The sequence below is a fragment of the Python bivittatus genome, unplaced genomic scaffold (genome assembly GCF_059951505.1).
Source record: "Python bivittatus isolate LINGU-HERP-01145 unplaced genomic scaffold, Pbiv_v1 ctg000480_np1212, whole genome shotgun sequence".
Lineage (NCBI taxonomy): Eukaryota > Metazoa > Chordata > Lepidosauria > Squamata > Pythonidae > Python > Python bivittatus.
The window spans coordinates 48852501-48861738 of NW_028277075.1; positions in this window are offsets into that span (position 1 = coordinate 48852501).

Here is a 9238-nt window from a genome sequence, read left to right on the forward strand (position 1 = left end):
ACTTAATACAGAATATTCATTGAATTGCATAAAGCAAAATTACTTGGAGTGAGAGGAAGGACCTGGCAAATTATTGGTGTCTTGATTGTAACAGCAAATAACAAAGTAATGTCCTATTTACTATTAAGGATGCTGAAGACAAAGTACATGATCTAATAAATCAGCAAGTTGCTAATATTGATACTTGACTTTATTATGCTGAGTCAAAGGATGAAATTAATTATTTTTAAATAATATAGGTGTTCCAAAGATAACACAGAATCAAGCATTTTTTCTAGCTGTGACTTCACCTCCAGATAATAATAATATTATGAAGGCAGAAAAAGGTCCTGGTCATGATGGCCCATCTACTGAGTGGTATATGTTGAATTTTATTGTTGTGTTGTTCCGCCATTGTTGAAGGTTCATAATGATGCTTTTTTGAATACAATTTATTTCCAACTTCTTTAATGAGGCTTATGTAACTTGATTTTGAAGGTTGGTAAACTTTCTGCTCATTGTGTAAGCTATTGCCCAGCATCCTTATGGAATGTAGATGCTAAAATGTTGAGTGTGATCCTAACATATAGACACCTATATAGACATATAGACATGCTAATTATCCACATTCGTTTCCAGTGGCTCCCAAGAGTTCTATGCTTTTTGATATAGATACTGTATATAGATATAGATAATGTAGATTGTTGTTATGAAGTCCTCTGTCCTTTCATCTCTTACCTGTTTTTCATGTCTTTCTCCCTCTCCCTGCTCTTCCTTGCTTTTTTGTTTTACACTTGCTAGTTACCTTGTATGTTTGTTGAAGCTTAATAAATAAACACCATTATATTTTTTGTTACCTGAACTAAATGACATGTATGCTTGTTCTGACCTAGATATAAAGATTGATTGGGAGTATGCTGGGTGCAAACTAAACTGGAAATCACCCATGGAAATTTTCCAGAAAAGCTTCAAATAATATTAAGTTGCTAATTAATATTTTAGGTATATGTATCTGGGGAAAAATGGAACTGGTGATGGTTGTTTCATCAGACACAGAAAATTCCTTTGAAATGATGCAGCTGCAGGTTTTGATGCAAGTTTTGATCAAATATTGGATTCCTTTCCCTTTTTTATTAATTGGATTTAAATATGTTACTTTTACACTTTAGCCAGGTTTATTAAAATTGAATGATGTCCTCACCATTATGGAACTCATAAAAATGCTCTTTATCTTTAGAAATCCTCTTAATATTGGAACAGTTGGTCTGTTCTATCGGGCAAGTGAAGGACATTTTGGGCCCAAAATGGCTGGCGATGAACACAATTTATTATACACTTATGGTATTATGTCTCATTGATAATTATGATTGTTTGATATTAATATTTATTGATAATATGCAGCCTTTTGGTAAATTATCACTGTTACTTATTTTGTTGGAGTTAAGTTTCATATTGTCCCTATAGTTCCTAATGTATCTACAGCAATTTGTAAAAATTGGGTCTTTACTTGGTATTTGAATTCTTAAAGATGTCTAAATAATTATCCCAAGGGGAAAACATGTTTGTAGATGTAAATGCTTCAAATTGTTTATCTCATATTAATATTGATATGACTATATGGTTAAAAATCCCAGAGAGTTCATGTGGGAATATAAACATTGTAAAAATGAATATTAAAGACTGATATATGTACTTAGAGGAATTTCAAGTAGTTTGATAAACTGTTAAGAAAGTTTTTATGGGAAGGACAAATCCTAAATTTTCTTTCTCTAACTTTCAGTATTATATGATAATGGAATTTTAACTTTCCTGACTTTCAGCTTAACATCAGGCAGATATTTTGATTTCTATTTCTCTAAGTGATCATGTCCAAACTCCGTTATTTATTCATTCACTCATTTATTCAATCATTCCACTTACAAACTACCTAGTCATGGTGCTTTACTGTAACAATTATGGACAGAACAAAAAGTTATGATGTGATCCTTCTGACATCATGGCAGGCATGATTCCTTTTAAATCAAAATTCTACTTTATTTCTAGCATTAATGGCTGAAAGGCATATTTGGAAGATGTTGGGATGGCAGTACAATATAATTTTGACCTGATTCACATGATAAACATACACTTATGGATAATCCTAGTAGGAAAATCTTTTTTAAAAAAATAATACACAGACTAGTAAGGATGTTAATGCTTTAGAGAAGCTAATTGTCTATCGGGTTTTTATACCATCTAAACCAGTGATTCTCAACCTTTTTGAAGCTGCCGCCCCCCTAAGGAGTGGAAAATTTTCAACGCCCCCCTTTGTGAAAATCCTGTAATTTAGGGTATGGGGAGGGGGGGAGTTACTGAATTATAAAAGGCAAAAATTTTAAGTAATTTTTTTCAGTAGACTTACACACCAAATTTGTTTGATTTAACTTGATACTTTTGCCCTGGAAGGTAATTGCATTCCTTTTATTAAAATTAAAATGACTAATGCAAAAAAAAGCTTAAATGCTCTTTTATGTAAATACATTTATTTCAAAATGCTGTAAATGCGTTTATTTATTTTTTTGATGCTCGTTTTTTTAAATTTTTAAATTTTTAATTTTATTAATTTTATTTTTTTTGCAAATGCTTTTTTTTTTATAAATTTTTTATTTTTTACAACAAACACAAACAATAACATAAAAAGCATAAAAAAAACCATCTTCCATTTTAAACCGTGTGTCAGCCAGTTACCAATCATTTGTGCCATCCTTTCATAATCTTCACTCATCATTTATATAAAATCTCATGTCATCTATCTAACACATATTTATATACTTATCAATTATCAATTATTATTCATTTGTTACTAGTCTATAACACCAGCTTTCATAATAGGATTTATATCATTTTTATCCATTGATTATATATATATATATATATATATATATATATATATATATAGTAATTTATATCAGTTTGTCAAGTTTCTATTATATAATTTGCTGATCTATTACATTACTATATCTTTTCATCCAACCATTGATAAAACAAATCCCATATCATATAGAATTGTTTATCTTCTTGCTCTCTAATTTCAAATGTTAATTTACTCATCTCTGCACATTCCATAATTTTCTTAATGACTTCCTCCTGCATAGGTACTTTTTCATTTTTCCAATTTTTAGCAAATACAATTCTAGCCGCTGTCAGAACATTTACAATCAAATATTTCAGTTCTTTACTATATGTTTCAGGTATAATTCCTAATAGGAATATCTCTGGTTTAAAGTCTATATGTTGTTTTATCATTTTTTCCAACCATGTGTGGATTTTAATCCAATATCTTTTAGCTTCTGGGCATGTCCACCACATATGGTAATATGTACCGGGCTTCTGATGACACTTCCAACATTTATCAGACTTGTTCTTGTACATTCTCGCAATCCTTGCTGGAGGTAAATGCCACCTATAAAACATCTTATACAGATTTTCTTTATATGCAGTTGACATTGTCATTTTATAGTTTTGAGACCATAATTTTTGCCACTTCTCTAAATCAATTCCGTATCCAAAATTTTTCCCCCATGCGATCATTGTATCTTTAACCTGTTCTTCCTCCATCTTAAATTCTAGTAAATGTCCATAAAGTTTTTTAATCACCTTTTCATCAGTACCCATCAAAATTTTGTCTAAAACAGTCAGCTCATCATAAATACCTTCTGCTTTAAAATCTTTATCGAATCTAGATTGTATTTGCAAATATGAGAACCAGTTCATTTTTATACCTTGTTCTTCCAACGCTTGCATAGTTTTAAGTTCACCCTTTTCATTCAATATCTCAGTATATCTAACTGTTTGTTCCTTTTTATATGTTATTGAATAAGAAAAGGCTTCAATAGTGGATATCCATCGTGGAACTTTTAAATAATATTGTCTTCTTGTCTTCTCCCAGTTTAAAAACAATGCCTCTCGAATATAATGCCTTCTAAAGTAGCCCTGTGTTTTCGTTCCCTTATACCATAAGAAAGCATGCCAGCCCAACAACAGGTCCCTCTAAGGTCAATAGTCTATTATTTCTTAAAGTTATCCAGTCCTTTACCCACATCAGATTTGTCGCCTGATAGTATAATTCCCAGTTAGGCAAGGCAAACCCACCTCTTACTCTTGCATCTTGTAGTAATTTAAGCTTTATTCTTGCCTTTTTACCCTGCCAGATGTATTTCAATACAATTTTATTTAAATCATCAAAAAACTCTTTCCCTAAACGAATTGGAATTGTCTGGAATAGATATAAGATCCTAGGCAATATATTCATCTTAATAGTGGATATTCTCCCAATCATTGATAATTGTAAATTCTCCCATTTTGTCAGATCTATTGCAATCTGTCGTTTAAGTTTAACATAATTATCCTCCTTCAATGTACTACATCTTGGTGTAATATATATCCCTAGGTATTTAACCCTGTTTGTGACCTGTATTTCCAAGACTTCTTCCAATTCTTTCTTTTGCCTTGCTAACATATTCTTTGTTAATATCTTTGTTTTATCTTTGTTTATTTTTAATCCTGCTACGTTTCCATATTCTTCTATCTTTTCAATTAATTTAGGTGCTGTTTCCAGTGGGTCCTCTAGTATAAATACTAGGTCATCTGCGAAGGCTTGCAATTTGTACTCTTCCTTTTTGATCTTCATTCCTTTTATTTCTTTCTCTTCTCTTATATTCCTGTTCAACACTTCTAATGTTAAGACAAACAACAAGGGCGATAGTGGACAACCTTGTCTCGTCCCTTTTGTTATGTCTATCTGTTCTGTTAAATCTCCATTTATCATAATTTTTGCAGTCTGCTTGTGATATATTGTTTCAATGGCTTGGGTAAATTTTCTACCAAAGCCCATTTGTTCCAATTGCAGTAGCATAAATCGCCAATTCACGTTGTCAAAGGCTTTTTGTGCATCTAAAAATATCAAGGCCATTTGCTTTTCAGGATGTGCCTCATAGTATTCCAATGTGTCGAGAATTACTCTCATGTTGCCTTTAATTTGTCTCTTTGGCAAAAATCCGTTTTGATCAACATGGATAAAGTTATTCAAATATCTTTTTAGTCTTTCTGCCAATATTGAAGCAAAAATTTTATAATCTGAATTTAATAAGGATATAGGTCTATAATTTTTAACCTGTTGTGGGTCAGCGTCCTCCTTTGGTATAAGTGTAATATATGCTTCAGTCCATGTTTGGGGTATCCTCTTCTTTGTCATAACCTCATTCATAACTTCCAATAGTTGAAGGCTCAATATGTCCTGGAAGGTTTTGTAAAATTCCACTGGCAGTCCATCTGGACCCGGGGCTTTCCCGACATTCTGCTTTTTTAGAGCTTCTGTTAATTCCATCATAGTTATATTCCCCTCTAACATTATTTCAGTGTCTTTAGGTATCTGAGGCAATTTCGCTTTCTGTAAATATTGTCTTACTTCTTCTTCTTGTACATTCTCTTGATAATACAATTTTCCATAGTAGTCTTGTATAATTTTTTTCTTGTCCTCATTACCAAAACAGATCTGTCCTTCTTCATTTATCAATTGATTAATCCTTTTTGATTCTCTCTCTTTTCTCAGTTTATAGGCTAGCCATCTACCTGGTTTATTTGCATCTTCAAAGTAATTCTGTTTAGCACTTCTAATTTTTTGTGCCAGTTCCTCCTTTTCCATTAATCCCATTTTATGTTTAATTAGATCCATTTTCACTTTAATATCTTTTTTTTGCGGGGATTTCTGTAACTCTTCTTCCAATTTTTTATGATCATTCTCCAGTAGTTTAAAAGTCTTTTTCTGCGTTATATTTCTTTTTCTTGTATAATCAATTATTAAACCTCTTGTATAAGCCTTCATTGTATCCCAAAGATTCTGTAATGATGTATCCTCTTTTTTATTTTCATTAAAAAAGAAGGTAAGTTCTTTCTCTATTTTTTGTTTGAAATCTTTTTCTTTTAGTATCCTATTATTTAAAGTCCATCTAAATCTCTTCCGTTGTCCTTTCCAAATAACTACCATTGGGTTGTGGTCGGCCCAAGTACTTGTTTGTATTTCAATTTCTCGAATGTTAGCAAATAAGTCCGCTGACATCCATATCATGTCAATTCTAGACCAAGATGTATGTCTGTCTGAATAAAAAGTATATTGTTTATTTGCTGGATTTCTTTCTCTCCATGCATCTTTCAAGTCTATTTCTTCTATCATTCGAAGGAAGGATTTTGGCAATGTCTTCCTAGTTCTCTTTGTCAATTTCTGTGTTTTATAGTTCAATTGATCATTCATTATTCCATTAAAATCTCCCATCATACAGATGTTAACATAGTCCAATTCAGCTATTTTCATATGTAATTTCCTATAAAATTCTTCTTGATTGTCATTGGGAGCATAAATTGCAATTAAAAGAATTTTAACATTATTATCTATTATTTCAACCATCAAAATCCTTCCATCATCATCCGCATAGATTTGTTCTGCTGGCATTGTATCTCTAATATATAGGACCACTCCTCTTTTTTTACATTGTGTCAAGGAAGTAAATAATTTACCCAGTTTTTTTTTGCTGCAACAAATATTCGTGTTGTTTTTTGATATGTACTTCTTGCAGACAAATTATATCAAACTTTAACTTCTCTAATTTATGAAATACTTTCCTTCTTTTAATAGCCAGATTAAGTCCATTTATATTGATCGTAATCAATTTTCTTTCCTCCATGTTAGGCTTTATACGAGGGTTTAATTGCTCTAGTAGATCTTACTTCTCGTTGTTCTCTGGGAACACCATCTCCCCCACTTTCTTCTTTTTCTTTTCCAGTTGCTGCTGCACCTTCTTCTTGAAACTCAATTAACGATTCTGCAAATGCTTTTTTAATGTTTAAAATTTTTTTATTTTTAATTAGATAATTAAAAAAACAGCAAAAAAATACGCTGAAAATTTTTTTGATGATAGGCCACAGTCCTGGGTAGAGGCGATTGATGTTACTTTGAAGCCAAAATTCTGTGAGGCGATCACCATTCTGGAAGCTGGCTTTCAAAGTTTCATTAGTTTCTTAAAATTAATAATTCAGGACCACAATAAAGAACTAATAAGCGCACTTACCTAGCCGACTGGCCAAATAAACAATGAAAGTAAATCGAAACTGAGGGGAAAAAACAGAAATGAAGCGAACGAAAAGCAACTCAAGAAACACGGGTCAAATCAAACATTCATATTGAAAGGACGCTCAACGCACGCATTGCGATTAATCACGCGGGAAGACAGCTGACGCACGTGCTGCGATTAATCGCGCAGGAAAACAGCTGACGCATGCGCTGTGCTGGTTGGGATCGGAGAAGAATCGTAGTGTTGAGTTCTTCAAGGTCATCCTACCTAGAATACAAATTCGTCTCACCATTCTTAGAAGTGCGTGAGGGCAGCCGTCGTGTAAGTTCGTTTTATTGCTGGTACAAATGGTGTAAACCAGATAATCGATTTAATAAATTTCTTTGGGAGTTTTAAAATTAAGTTCGAATGCCAAAACATGCTCATCGCCCCCCTACCGCCCAAAACAAGTTCACCGCCCCTCAGCATCCTCCCACTGCCCCCCGGGGGGCGGTACCGCCCCTGTTGAGAACCAATGATTTAAACAGTTGCCAGAGGAATTTGGATTGTGGAATGGCACTGAATGCAAAGAATTTTTTTTTTTCTTAATTTTCCAATTGGATCCAAATACATTGGCCGCATCTAATTCCTGGATTACTAGCAGAACTGATATGTGTTTTGGATTATTCCAAATCTACACTATTTTTATAGACAATTCAAAAGTATTGTTCAGGTGGATATTAGTTGTTTGCAGGAATTTTGGAATAACTTATATTAACAGATACATTTTTTTAAAAAAAAGAGTTTTCCTTTTGATTTTAAGATAAGACTGAAAATATTTTTTCATATTTATTGGACACCTCCAGATATTGTTTATAAAAGATCCAGCTCTTGACTTCATGTTGTTGGAAGTGTAAAATTATGGAGGGGATTCTTATGCATATGAAATGGGCTTAGCTCTCCATCAACCTGTTTTGGTTTAATACCCATAGGTTTGCTAATATTGTTTTGTGAAGTATGAGGTGGTTTAAAAGTAAATATGATTTGGAATTATATGCCAAATCATCATTATATACCAAATGATCTTACAAGAAGGACTAAGCACAGGGTGATGCAAAAAAGATTACTCTTTTACAATGGCAAAACAGTGCCATTCTGGATTACAGTCCTGGATTGATAATGTGGCTTTATACCAATGTTATGGAAAGAATTATCAATAGTACTGTGTGGTCAAGGCTTAGTTCTTTGTTTTAAGAACTGAACTGATCTCTGTGTGTATTACAATATATATTTTATTCTGTCTCCCTGTTTCCCTGTTTCCCTGTTTCCCTATTTCTTTTTCCTTTTTCCTTTTTCCTTTTTCCTTTTTCCTTTTTCCTTTTTCCTTTTTCCTTTTTCCATCTTCTTCTTAAACAATAAGTTTTAAATAACAGGATATCTTATCATAGAGGCAAAATATGAAGCTGGAGAATTGTAAGATGATAAGCATTTCCACAGACAGAAAGGCTTGCCAGGTGTGCAAACTACCCAGCATCTATAGAAGACTACTTCACTCCAGCCCTGCCTAGGACACCTTCAGGCTTCCACTGGAAGAGGAATGAGGTTCACTATTTTCAGAATCACTCATGAAGTTCATACTTACACAATGGCTGATAAACAAATCCTACAATTTCAGGACTTTTCTATAGCAAGTTGACTCCTCCAAGAATTGTAGCATTTGTCAAGGCTAATTAACATTAGTTAACACTTAGAATGACTTCTAAGTTCTGTGGGTATTCTTTTCTAAAAAAGGAAAACAACAATCATAGCCTTGCATTCCCTGAACTCACACTGCTGCCCTAGAGCAGAAGAAGGAGAATCCTCATCTTCTTTATTTGGGGCCAAAGGGATACCCTGCTTCAGATTCCCTGTCCCAGTTGTTATGTATATTTGGCTTCTATGAACCCAAGTAGAAAAATGTACAATACTTGATAACAAGCTATATGATGTAGGAAATTGTATATACATGCATTTAAACTATGAAACCCATAATGCTATCTTGTAAGCAAATGCATTGGCATCTCACAATTACAGAGCTCATAATTTTATGAGAATGAAACATGCAATCATTAAAATAGCAGAGGCCTTTATCTGAAAATGCAGGATTGTCCCAAGAGAACAGAACTGAAAGAAGC